At 38.7% G+C, this 13,397-nt stretch overlaps 1 long non-coding RNA gene across 1 annotated transcript; it reads left to right on the top strand.

Moving 5' to 3' along the window:
• The first annotated feature begins 338 nt into the window (after positions 1-338).
• LOC132346730 (uncharacterized) lies at positions 339-9,622 on the top strand. Its single transcript, XR_009496644.1, has 2 exons — positions 339-614; positions 8,760-9,622. It is a non-coding gene; the product is annotated as an uncharacterized lncRNA (long non-coding RNA).
• Positions 9,623-13,397: the final 3,775 nt, after the last annotated feature.

Genomic DNA, 13,397 nt, shown 5'->3' on the forward strand with positions numbered 1-13,397 from the left:
TGTGTCTCTCTAAATGAAGTGTTAGTCGTTCAGTCATGTCAGACTCTTTGCGACCCCATGGACTGTAGCCTGCCAGCCTCCTCTGTTTGTGAATTCTCCAGCCAAGAATACCGGAAGTGCTCAGAATGAGGGCAGGTTTCTACGATGGTCCCTGAAATCCAGGCCTGGTTCTGCCTCCCCTACAAAAGCTCCCCTTCAGCACGGGTGGGATTGTGAGGGCCAAGCATCCTCTGAATTACTTGTTTTTAACAAGAGCCACTCCAGTGATGACATGATGTCACAGAAGTCCCTAGGGTAGCCTATGTGGTGAGGTTGCCCTGCTGACTTTGAAGAAGCATACTGCTGTCTTTTGAGAGGGTCACATTGCCACGACCTGGGGTGGCCTCCAGGAGCTGAGAGGGATACCCTATAGAGAACTCATGAGCTGAATGGAACCTCGGCTCTGAAACCACCAGCAGCTAAATTCAGTCAGCTTGGGAGAGGACCTTGAGCCAGAGATGAGATCCCAGTGCCAGCCCGCATCTTGCTTACAGGTTTTCTGTCTGGAGAAACACGGAACTGAGACCCCAGATCAACCCCAGCCCCATTCCTAAGTCACAGAAAGTGTGATGATGGTAATTTTATTTTTAATTTGAGCTTCTAACTTTGAAATTGTTTTTACCCAGTGATAGAAAGCTAATAGAACAAATATCTCTCTCTTCCCTCTCATCTTTCCTCATCTCTCCCTCCCTCCCAGCTTCCTTTCCTTCCTTTTAAAAATACATATAGCATAGAGAGAAATGGCAGGCATGATATAACACTTGCAGTTCAGTTCAGTCGCTCAGTCATGTCAGACTCTTTGTGACCCCATGGAATGCAGCAGGCCAGGCCTCCCTGTCCATCACCAACTCCTGGAGTTTACTCAAACTCTTGTCCATTGAGTTGGTGATGCCATCCAACCATCTCATCCACTGCCATCCCCTTCTTCTCCTGTCTTCAATCTTTCCTAGCATCAAGATCTTTTCAATGAGTTAGTTTTTCACATCAGGTGGCCAAAATATTGGAGTTTCAGCTTCAACATCAGTCCTTCCAATGAATATTCAGGACTGATTACCTTTAGAATGGACTGGCTGGATCTCCTTGCAGTCCAAGGGACTCTCAAGAGTCTCCTCCAACACCACAGTTCAAAGGCATCAATTCTTTGGTACTCAGCTTTCTTCATAGATGCACAAATATTTTTACCAAAGAAATAAGAGAGGTAAGAGATGCAGGTTTGATCCCTGGGTCAGGAAGATCCCCTGGAGGAAGAGATGGCTACCCACTCCCATATTATTGCCTGGAGAATCCCATGGACCAAGGAGCCTGGTGGGATTTGGTCCATAGGGTCGCAAAGAGTCGGACAGGAATGAAGTGACTTAACAGGTCACTCGGGGTGGAAATCTGTTTGGACAAATCAAAGAAATCTTTGATTCTCATAGATTGATACTAATCTTTGGATTGCAACATACATGGGGGATGTATGTGAACCCTCAGCTTGGCCTTGCATATGTGTGCATGCTCATAAATCGACGGGACTCTGGCTGCGAGCGCGAGGACAGGAGGAGCGTTGGGTGCAGGTGTGAGCTGATGCCACCAAGTCGTGGGGACCGACATTGTCAGTGCAGCAGCGACTGGCGGAAGAGGCAGGAAGGCAGAGGGCGAGAGGCGAAGACAGGAAGACTCCAACAATGGGAGGTAGTCAGCGTGGACCTGGAAGTGTCAGGCTCTGGGGCTAAATTATTCTTATCTCCGTTACCTGGAGGAGGGAACGTTTCCTGGGGATATTGTTGCGATATCAGAGACCTCAGAACAGCATCTGCATCTCAGAGATAAAATTATACAGAAGAAATATGTGTCTAGGGAGCACTGTTCATTTGTTGGGACTGCTTGAGCTTGAAATGGATTTCATAAAATGTGGTCCCGTTCCTTACTTCGTAGTTAGAAATAATTTATGCATGGCTGTTAAAATACACAAAAATCACATTTTTAATTGCCATCTACTTTAACCAATAGACATAAAATACGAGGCCGAATTCTGCACCCTTGTCTTTCCATTCTCTGTCTCTCCTCTATATATATATCTGTGTGTGTGTGTGTGTGTGTGTGTGTGTGTGTGTGTGATATATATATATATATATATATATATATATATATATATATATATATATCATGGGTGAAATGAGATAATTATTAAAATACACCCTGGGGAATACTTTCTTTAACACTTTTATGTTTGGGGTTTTCTATGTTTTGCTATTGAGACTCTCAACTGCCAATGAAAACGGAAGGAAATTGCTGCCTTGGTGTTCCTTCTGAATGTTGTGAGCAGTTAAGATCAAAGTTTGACACTCTGAGCTGTTTAATTCTCTCAAGGGAAAGAGTTGTTCCTAGTTGAGAGGCTTCAGAAATACATCTCCACATCCCAAGGCTTTCTGAAACAAATCTAGAGCCTTTATGAGATTATTTTTAGATACCTTAGCACTCCTTCAGAGATGATGAATAAATTGTTTAAATAAGGGCCTCAGGCAAGGATTACAACCCAATGCCTGTATGTGTTGTATGTTTAGAAAACATCAAAAAAGCAGATATCATACTGCAGGAGTGCATTCTTTCACCAATAGATATATTTCTAAGAAGGCTTCCCTGGTGGCTCTGCGTTAGCGAATCCACCCACCAATGCAGGAGATGCAAGAGACTTGGGTTTGATCCCTGGGTCAGAAAGATCTCCTTGAGTACAAATTGGCAACCCATTCCAGTATTCTTGCCTAGAAAATTCCATGGTCAGAGGAGCCTGAGGGGTCACTAGTCTATGGGATGCACCAAGTGTCGGACACGACTTAGCACCTAAAACCAGCAACAGTTCCTAAGAAGGGTGTAATTTTTACGTATACATTTGCACCTTTTTTCCCCATTGACACATCATTATAACTTCTTCCCTTTTGACTTGAGTTTAAATTTTCAGAATCCACATGATATGTTGTATCATATTTGCATACTGCTTTCACATATCACTATAGTCATTTACAGATTCAGATCAGATCAGATCAGTCGCTCAGTCGTGTCCGACTCTTTGCGACCCCATGAATCACAGCACGCCAGGCCTCCCTGTCCATCACCAACTCCCGGAGTTCACTCAGACTCACGTCCATCGAGTCAGTGATGCCATCCAGCCATCCCATCCTCTGTCGTCCCCTTCTCCTCTTGCCCCCAATCCCTCCCAGCATCAGAGTCTTTTCCAATGAGTCAACTCTTCCCATGAGGTGGCCAAAGTACTGGAGTTTCAGCTTTAACATCATTCCTTCCAAAGAAATCCCAGGGCTGATCTCCTTCAGAATGGACTGGTTGGATCTCTTACAGATTGGGAAACTAAAATTCAGCGTAGTGAAATCACTAACCCATCATATGAAAGGTGTGGAAGGATACATACAAAATTAAATAATTAGTTTGACCTTATGGACTGACCAACACTACTTCTCAGAAGCAAGGAATCTACTGAGGCAAAGTACTTTTTTCAAATATTGGTGGTTGGGTCGCTAAGTTGTGTCCGACTCTTGCAAGCCCTCCTCTGTCCATGGAGTTCTCCAGTCAACAATACTGGAATACTGAAGCCATTTCCTTCTCCAGGGGATCTTTTCAAGTATTAGGAGGGTAAATAATAGAGAAAAAAGTCTCCCCTAGTAGCGCTAGTGGTAAAGATCCCACATGCCAGGGCAGGAGCCATAAGAGACACAGATTCAATCCCTAGGTCAGGAAGAATCCCTGGAGAAGGAAATGGCTAACTGCTCCAGTACTCTTGCCTGGGAAACCCCATGGACAGAGGAGCCTGGCGGGCTACAGTTCATTGGGTCACAGAGTCAAACATGACTGAAGCGACTTAGCTTCCACGCACGAGAAGAACATTTCCATTCCCGAGATTTCAGGAAAATAAGAATTAAAGAAGCTAGTTAGATGTGGAAAGGATCCTATTGAGAACCTATTAATAAAGGCATTTTTGGAGATTATATTGAAAACCTTCCTGATTACTCACAGAACTTGATTAGTTCAATTTAAGATATTCACACAATATTGTTAATTTAGTTTAAAACAATAGACATTCTTCTACATTTTTCCTTATTTCATAAGGCTCTTAATTCTCATAATGATCCTATGCAATAGGTAATGTTACCTATATTTCATTATTTAATTTTTTCTTTTATTTATTAAGTTATCTTCTAGTGTGTTGCGGCTTGTGGGATCTTAGTTCCCCAACCAGGGATTGAACCCAGGTCCTCAATACTGACAGCATGGAGTCTTAACGACTGGATGGCTGAGGAATTACTCATCCACATTCTAAAGTTAAGGGAACTGAGGAAGAGAGAGCTTCATCTTGCAGCTCATAAATGAGGCTGAGATTTCAATCTAGGCTGGATGACATCTGAACGTATTGATTTAACCACTAAAGTGTCTCTTCACAAATTAAGTCATAGAAAATTGCCAATATTCAGTGCTGTTCACATATAGAAACAGCAATTTCCTATGGTTTGAGTGATTATTATTAGAATTTTTATTACTATCATTTTCCAATGTTAAAAGACAATTTGCTGTTTAATCTGTCTCCATATGATAACACTTAAATGTGAAGCATAAAAAATTAATGTATTTTTCACTCAATTTATCTTCAGTTTATTTAATTACAGTAAGTTTCTTATGGGTCGTAGGATTAGACAATTCAAGCTGTATATCAAAACTCAGTTTTATATATTGTAGCATTTTCTGTTGCTGGCATAGTCTCAGATTCCTGTGTGTAATTTTCTCTTCTCAACATCAACAAAAGTAAAATAAAGACCAAGGTTCTTGCAGATTTAAATTTAAACATAATGTAAATTCTTAAAGTTTCATATTTAAAATAGGGGAGTCTCTGATTGCAAGTCTTAAGAGTTTTTTTTCTTAAACTTCTATTCATGCTATCATCTTAAATGTTTTGCCAATGCTTTTCAAGTAAAATTAAAACTTTTTCAGAAAAATTATCATAAAAGAAAAACCTTCTTTCATAAAAGCAAAGAATCAGTCATGAGTCATTGCTGCTGCTATTAAATCGCTAATTCATATCCAGCTCTTCATGACCCTATGGACTGTAACCCATCAGGCTCCTCTGTCCCTTTGATTTCCCAAGCAAGTATACTGGAGTAGGTTGCTGTTTCCTTCTCCAGGGGATCTTCCTCACCCAGGGATGGAATCTACATGGACTGCACAGCAGGCAGATTCTTTACCACTGAGCCACTTGGGAAGCCCCCATGAGACATAAATATATCTCTATTGTGGATTCAGACTTTCTATATTTTTCTCAGAGTAGTAAAAGATGAAATAAATTTCAAATTTTTGAAAAGAAAGTGGTTTTCAAAATATTAAATAAATGAAAATTAATTTAAATAACATTAAAATTTATCAATGCATGAAATAGTATAATACAAAAATTTTTGCCTTGACTTAAATTTATGCTGTGTCTAATACTAATAGATACCTTCTTATTAGTGTTAAATAAAATCTATAAAATAAAAATGTCTTATTAATGTTAAATAAAATGATATTTTGAAGTAAATATTATTTTAAAAATCTATGCCAGTTATTTTTGGTTGCATGAAAATATATGTAAATAATATTTTATGTGATGGCTATTTTGTCTTACCTTCACTAAGATTGAGGGCAGGAGGAGGAGGGGATGGCAGAGGATGAGATGGTTGGTTCGCATCACCGACTAAATGGACATGGGTTTGGGTGGACTCTGGGAGTTGGTGATGGACAGGGAGGCCTGGTGTGCTGAGGTTCATGGGGTTGCAAAGAGTCAGACACGACTGAACTGAACTGAACTGAACTGAAGGTATGGGAACAAGAGAGAAATAACAGAACAGATTAATGTATTTGTCATGGTGAACTGAAGCAGGGAAGTTAAAGGATCAACACTTATCTGTTACAGAATATCACTGTGCAATTATAATATATGGATATAAGAGGGAGTCATTGTTATTTTAGTGATATAATCCAAGGACATAATGCACAGTTTACACTCTATTGTAAAAATCATTCATTAAATTTGGTCTCCAACATTTAATGTTACACAGGAAAGAAACTTCTAGTGACAGAATCATGGCAATAGAGGATGATAAAAATGTTGAAGGATGGTAATTATTTACGGTGGGGAAGATGAGGCTAAGAAAGTATTTAATATAATATGATTGCATGTAGATAAAAAATATTAAAGTGATTTGTCAAGCTAATTTTTTTAACTGATGCTTTATTTGTATTCACCAGAAAGAATTACATGTGCAGAGATATTCATCCATGTCTCTTACTTTTAAAATATATGAGGTTCTCGAAGTTCACAATTCTTACCATAAACTGTATAATTAAAAATAGTCAAGGATAGTTGGATGTTAGTTAGAATTGTGCTTTGGTTTTCTCAATAGCAAATTACATGAAATTTAGTTGCTGACAGAGGAAAAGCAAAAGAACAAGGAACTAGCAAAAAGTAACCAATACCATAAGCCAATTTAATGAGGTATTGGCTGTACTTTTAAAACAAATTTTACAACACCCAAAGTTTATTCCACAATTGAATAACATTTAATTATCAATTAATTTTAATCATGAGTACATACAATTATATATTTTTTAATTCAATGTTATTAAGAATAAAGCAAATATGCTCTAAAACTACATGGTCTTTTACTTAAAGAACTATTCCTTTAAAGTTTTCCAATAAAATACAATGTATATATAATTTAAGACTATAAAAATTAGAGTACCAATTCACTGAAACCTATAGAAAAGGCATTAAAGTTGTCAAGATGCGTAAAATTTAATGTAGGGGTAAGAATTATCTATGCAAAAGTTAAACAGCAATGTAAGAAAATAGTTATTCAATGCTTATGAATGTTGAAAATACTTTTAGATAACATGCATTTAATGCTAAAGTTTTGAAATTCTACCATGTCTTATTATAATTATACAATATGGAAAAAATAAATCGGAAGACAGGTAGAAAATTTAATGCCCAAGTGTGATGGTTTTATATACACATACACAATTTTGCTTCCCTGGTGGCTCAGATGGTAAAGAATCTGACTGCAATTCAGGAGACCTGGCTTCAATCCCTGGGTTGGGAAGATGCTCTGGAGAAGGAAATGGCAACCAACTCCAGTATTATTGCCTGGGAAATTCCAAGGACAGAGAAGAATCGCAGGCTACTGTTCACAGGGTCATAGTCAGACACCACTGAGTGACCAACACACAAATACAGCTTTGCATTTAATTGAGATGTATTTGGTTAAATGGAGAGCATCTAAGATACTTGCCTCAATGAAGGTAAATTTTGTACAGAAAATCTGTGTGGGATTTATTATAGGATTATATTTTACTAAGATCTCCATGAAAACCAATATTTTGTTTTGGGTTTTTTTGTTTTGTTTTTTTTGATTAATAAATTATTCCTGTGATCTCAAACACATAGGGTTTGTTTGGTTGAATTCATCTCTTAAGAAACCAAAACCTCAGATCAAAATTAGTGGTTTCCATTGAACCCTGGTAAGGTGGTTATTCTGGCCATCTCTGCTCAAGTTCTCCTCTCTCAGTCTTTTATTCCTGCCACATGAAGGAGGAAAAGGGAAATCGGTCTTAATACAAATACATGAACCTCAACTTCTTTTTTTGCCTAATTAGTTGTCTGAAACCACTTTCCATGTAAGATCATGGTACCAACTCAACTGTGCTGTCTAAAGCCTGAACAGAAGGGTAGAAACCCATCAAGGGATTCCATCTACTTAGAACCATGAGCCTGCTGCACAGCGCCTTGTAGCTTAGCACCTCCCACCAAGCAAAAGCCAATCACTGTCAAGATGCCATCCAGTTCACGAGCTTTACCTCTGTTCATTTCCTTTGATTTCATATCATTGTTTCTTGCCTGCAATCCATTCTCTGCTATCTACTATACTTCGGAGTATTCCATTTCAGCAAGCCCATTCTGTTACTCCAAATTTAAAGTTTGCTTTCCCCTCTAACCATGGTTGCTACTGCTGCTAAGTTGCTTCAGTCGTGTCCAACTCTGTGCGACTCCATAGACGGCAGCCCACCAGGCTCCCCCACCCCTGGGATTCTCCAGGCAAGAACACTGGAGTGGGTTGCCATTGCCTTCTGCAATGCATGAAACTGAAAAGTGCAAGTGAAGTCACTCAGTTGTCTGACTCTTCACGACCCCATGGACTGCAGCCCACCAGGCTCCCCCATCCCTGGGATTCTCCAGGCAAGAACACTGGAGTGGGTTGCCATTTCCTTCTCCAGTGCATGAAACTGAAAAGTGAAAGTGAAGTCACTCAGTTGTCTGACTCTTCTCGACCCCATGGACTGCAGCCTATCAGGCTCCTCCGTCCATGGGATTTTCCAGGCAAGAGTACTGGAGAGGGTTGCCATTGCCTTCTCCGCTAACCATGGTAGAAAACCACAAACATTAGGGCTAAATATGAAAAAAAAAAGTAAGTGAGAGTATTTTATGGGATAATTACTATAATGATTACAATAGGAAGGTATTCCATGAAAGGATGCACCTTTTGGCATTGTGTGTTTTTTTTTTTTTTTAAACTAAGTATTTTTTCTTTTTTTTAAAAAAAGTATTTATTTTAATTGCAGGCTAATTTCTTTACAATATTGTAGTGGTTTTTGGTCAATGTATGGTGTCGTGTTTTTATAAAACCATTTTCCTTTTCCTCAAGGCCAACTCCATCTTTCTTACCAAAAACATTGTATTACACTGACCTTGCTGTTAAGAAGTCTTACCCGCCCTCCCACACAGCAGATGGACCCACTCTACAACCTGGCGGTGGTCATTCCTTGTTGGGATGAAGATACTGTCCAAAGCTGTTCTGTTCCCTGTGACTCACCTCTGGACACTCCAAACTACAGAGTCCTCTAGTAGTCTTGTAAAACTCATCCTTACGAGAGATAACCCAGGCTACCTGTGTGAGCATGGGAGTGTCAAAGCCATCTGCAGACAGAAGTCCCTGGTACTGCAATCTTGAATAGCGGGAGAAAGGCACGGAACTGGCTGAAGGCGTCCATTTAGCTTTCTAGCTGCCGTTTTGCTGGTCTCAGTGGGATCTGTCAGAAAGCTTGAAGGCAAATGGTTCTGCTTGTCAGTTTGTAACAGTTAGAAGAAAATGAACTTCTCAGAAATTGAGCCCAACTAGTGATCACTTCTGATTTATACTTTGCTGTGGCAGGCCACGACTATGCACTATTGCCTTTCGTATCTGCATCATTTCATCAAGAAGCTTACTCGAAGGAAAGAAATAGTCCAAGTTCTGTAGCACAGCTCTTTCTAATAAAGTATTATCATAATTATGTTACAAAGAGAAACACACACACACACACACACACACACACACTGAGATACTTCCCTTCAGATATGAAGACAGGATATTCTAAGACTGTATCAATCTTTCTACTTTAGTTGATGCCACGTCTATGTACCGTGCCAGGATGACCAAAATGAAGGTGTCTAAAAACCAAGGTGCCCTTGGACTATCTAACAAGCAAAATGAAATCTTCATTGTCATTAAAAATCAAGTTTATATGACTTGGGGTTGACATGGTAATCTAGTGTTTTTTGTTTGTTTTCTTTGACTACATTTTAAAGAAATCCATCTTTCTTTTAGGCTAGCGTTCCTTTGGCAAGTTTCTCATTTCTAAAACAGCTAAAAGTGTCTGATAAAATGTACTTTGAGAAAAAAAATAATGTAGCAGTTAGCAAAAAAGAGCAGAAACTTGCAGGTGAAAAACATCATTAAATGACTAAGATGTTTATCTAGAACTTCCAAGAAATGGGGTTCTAGATATATCAAATTTACATATGCTCAAATCTTGAACTTTTAGCCATCTGTTCTTTAAAGATGCTAATTTCATTATATACATGAATATTGGATCTTCCTGACCCAGGGATCGAACTGAGTCTCCTGAATTTCAGGCACATTTTTTACCATCTAAGCCACCAGGGAAGCCTATATATATATATCCAAAATCTGTTTTTCATTTCCCCTTCTTTTATACAAATGCACTAAATCCTATATATCAGTATCTTCATGAATACTAGTTAATTTCTAGATGGAGTTGAAATCTATGATCTAATGTCTGAGAAGAGCAAGGCTGTTTGCCTCTATAATTAATATGATAAGAGTCGAGCTCTTCAGATTATGCTCTTCATGGCTTGTGACACTTCAATTCCAACAGAAGCTATCCATGTGTATAACAATTAGTGTTCAATGATAGTCAATGTTTTCAGATTTCTATTTTGCCCTGAAGCTTCTGCCTGCTCCCTTTCCTTACTTTGTTTGCTGCTATTCATGGGTTTTTCTCCCATGAATTTTCCACTAACTAAAGGCTGATTTTGATAGACACTCTTAGCCAACAGGAATATCCATTGTTTTAGACAAGTGAATGAATCAGTCACATTGAGTTCTCAATAGTTGCACACCTACAGAGATTCTTGGCTATAGTGATTATTCTCCATGTTTGGAAAGTTTTCCCTTGTTATTAGAATGGAGCTTTGCTGGAAGTTTGGATGTAGTAATTATACACCTAGTTTGAAAAATAGAGTCATTAGGGGTATATTTTTGCTGCTTGAAAGTATGATGACATTTGCTTATTTTTGAGGAGGAAGAAACATAACAAGGAAACATGTATCTTTAGAACACTGGTTCGCAGCACCTTCACCATGGCAGCACGTGGAAGCTCCTAGTTAAATAACCGGCATGCTTGGCACTTTGGCTCTTGCACAAATGTCCATCTCCCTCCTTCACTTCCCCTGGGACTGGAGCCCGTGTCTGGCGACTGCACAATTGGCTGTCCCTCCCTGGATGTCCTTCAAACAGATGATGTGCTTGCAGGGACTGTGCTCCTTTTGTGCAGTCCCTAGAAAAGAAATGTCACACAGACCCGAACAAAGGGCGGCTAATGATAAGAAGGGAAGACAGGGCACGTTCAAAATCCTAGAACACGTTCTTGCGAAGACACCTAATCTTGACAGTTCTCTTTTCCTTTAACTAATGGGTTCTTCAAATATACCCGAAAGAGACACAGAAATTAGCCATAATATTCACTGAGAATGCATAATGGATATATACACTAATATAGCACGGGGCACCTTATGGCATTATTTGTTCATCTATACATAATTTTGCAATCATATATACTTTTAAAACATACACTATTTTACATCTAATATTATCTGTTCCCAGCTAAGTGATTGCAAACCAAGTTTTGAATATTATTCAATGCCTTCCCTACATGAATTATTCTTCACCCTGGATTGCCCTAATACTTTCTCAGGTGCTTTGAATAGTACTTAGGACAAAATGAGTCCCACTTTATAGAAACATGATCAACTCAAAGAGGCAGAACTTAGCAAAACAGATTATAGGCAATAGACATTGAGCCTAGGGAAATGTAGCAATGACGAAGGTGCCAGAAATGATGCTATGATCTCAGCAGTTAGGATAGCCAAGAAAACACGTTTTACAAAGAAGTCTTTTTTGTTTGTTTGCTTTGTTTTCTTTTCAAAAATACATTTCAGGAAGTTGTCGGAATGGATGTTAGGAAAAAGGCTCAGGCCCATTTGAAAATGGGAAGCACAGAGTGATTTCATACCATGAGAAGTATTTCAATTGTTTCTTCTGGAATTTGTTTTCGTATTAAATAAAATCCAGAAAAAATTAATTTTGAACAAATTAGTAATCATTTTCAGAGCCTTCCTTTTAGAAACTTAATAACTGATCTCAAGACTAGACTATGACTGTAAGATACAGAGAATGGGGGGATGAACAAGCACGTAGATGAATAGATAAACTACTCAGGATTTGGGGTTGGGCCATGTCAGCAATGGTGGTGACACTGTGCGGAGAATGAGATATTGGGAGCAGCCAGCAGCTGGAAAAGAGACTTGAATTTGGCTACCTCTCTGAGTTGGTTTTTTTCCCTTACCCCCTTTTTTTTTTACTGTAACAGGTCAATTCTGGAGATTTTTCCAGGTCAACATCTCCTCAAAGTATCTCCCTCTTTTCTTAGCATGAAAATAAATGGAATTTCCCACTCCAGCATAGGTTACTATTGATCTGTTTATAAAAATAATATACTGTTCAAAGAAAAAAAATCCATAAAGAATAATTTTATAATAATGTTAAAGAAATGAAAACATCAAACACACCCACTAGTTCAACCCAGAGGTTCAGGCCTGGAGGCTAACAAGAAAATATAATTATGTTTGTGTGTATGTGCTACTCAGATTGTGCAGGTCCACAATCAGAAACACATTCTAATAAAACTTGAATTTATTAAACCTAAAATAGAGATTGGATTATATTCTTTCTTTTTACCACAGTTATAAACCTTTTGTTTTATAGGACATTTTTAAAAAGCTTCTTATTTTGTATTGGATTATTAGCTAATTAGCTGATTAGCCATGTTGTGATAGCTTCAGGTGGGAAGCAAAAGGACTCAGTCACACATGTACATGTATCCCTTCCCCTCCAAACTCCCCTCCCATCCAGGCTGCCACATGGCATTCTCATTTATACCATATTCATAACCTTTATACAGTAGTAATAATGTTTGTGGAATTTTTTACACTGACATTATAAAATACCAATATTTTATTCAACTGAAAAGAAATATTTTTGTCTTTTGCAAAAATCATGTCTTTTTCAAAAATCATCTTTCTTATCATGCTAAGTCGCTTCAGTTGTGTCTGACTCTGTGGGATGCTATGGACTGTAGCCCACTGGGCTCCTCTGTCCATGGGATTCTCCAAGCAAGGATACTGGAGTGGGTTTCCATGCCCTCCTCCAGGGGATCTTCCCGATCCAGGGATTGAACACGTGTCTTTTATGTCTTCTGCATTGGCAAGCAGTTTCTTTACCACTAGTGCCACCTGGGAAGTCCTTCTTTTCTCATCAGTTTCTAACAAAGATGAAAGAAGTAAAATAACAATGTTTAGGCACATAAATATGTATTTTTATTTTAAATAATCAATCATCAGATAAATCTTCATGAGTTTGAAATCACTGTAATATATACGCCTATGGATTTATGTCCAGGCTCCTTAGTGTCCATGAGGTTGTTTAAAATTCAGGTCACACATCAGACATCTTAATACAAATGTTGCCATCTGAGAAAGTATACCTTGTAGGAAGTAGTGGAGTCCCAAGTGTCTCAAGCTCTTTCCTTGTCAGTATTCCCGAACCCCATCAACCTCAGATTCATCAGACCTTTCTGGAAATATAAGGCCAATTCACAGTCTCCCTGCGTTCCAGAGTATGATGCTAGTACAGGAAAGTCCATTCAAATGAAGATCACACAAA

Source organism: Bos taurus, chromosome 12 (assembly GCF_002263795.3).
Source record: "Bos taurus isolate L1 Dominette 01449 registration number 42190680 breed Hereford chromosome 12, ARS-UCD2.0, whole genome shotgun sequence".
In the NCBI taxonomy this organism is placed as follows: domain Eukaryota; kingdom Metazoa; phylum Chordata; class Mammalia; order Artiodactyla; family Bovidae; genus Bos; species Bos taurus.